Source organism: Lupinus angustifolius, chromosome LG08 (assembly GCF_001865875.1).
Source record: "Lupinus angustifolius cultivar Tanjil chromosome LG08, LupAngTanjil_v1.0, whole genome shotgun sequence".
NCBI lineage: Eukaryota > Viridiplantae > Streptophyta > Magnoliopsida > Fabales > Fabaceae > Lupinus > Lupinus angustifolius.
In genome coordinates this window covers 22,986,022-22,986,919 of record NC_032016.1, presented here as the reverse complement: position 1 = coordinate 22,986,919, position 898 = coordinate 22,986,022, and positions in this window count along the sequence as shown.

Below are 898 nucleotides of genomic sequence, written 5' to 3'. Positions count from 1 at the left end.
CATTGGTCACAATGTATATCCATTAAATTAAAAAAATAGGAATGCATGAAATATATTGCATTGGTCACAATGTATGCAATTGAGTAAAGAGTATGTGAATATTTGATATTTAGAACATCCAGACTACACGTTACAAACAATATGAAAGCGGTTGACGGACAAAGTAGTACATGTCAACACGCTAGAAAATAAAATTAAGTGAAGATATCAAGACTCTATTCTTGATGAACACAATTGTATATGCGTCATTTCTTTAAGATTGAACAATTACCTCAAACGAATATATATTCAACTGCAAATTACAATAATTAATACAACTTAATATGTAGAATACACATTACAAACAATAGGAAAACGGGTTGACAGGCACACGCTAGTATGTATAAGTGCTAATATATTTAAGGGTAAAAGTATAATCACAATATATCTAAAAAATAAAAATGTTACATCAGAACATTTTATTCTTTGTTTTTTCCATGACTTTCCTATCTAGTAATAGAGAATATGCAAAAAGGGAAGAGTGCGTTACCAACCCAATTCCTCATTAATGTTCCAACTTCCAAGTAGGGGTGTTCGCGGTCCATTTGGATCGGTTTTTAAGCAAAAAATCATCCGATCCAAACGTGTAATTAGTATGCGGTCCGGTCTGGTCCGGTCCATTTATATTAAGATGTCCGATCCAATCCGGTCCAAATATTATATGCGGTTTCGGTCCGGTTTGGATCGGTCTATTTTTTAGATATAAACATATAAATTCCTTCAATTTTAGCCTACAACACCAACAAGGTAGTAACCAGAACAATGAAGAAAAATTTGATTCTTTTAATAGCAAGATTAGAAACATCAATATTCATATTGTTACGACAGTTTATATGCGTTTTTGATGTGTTTAGCTTAT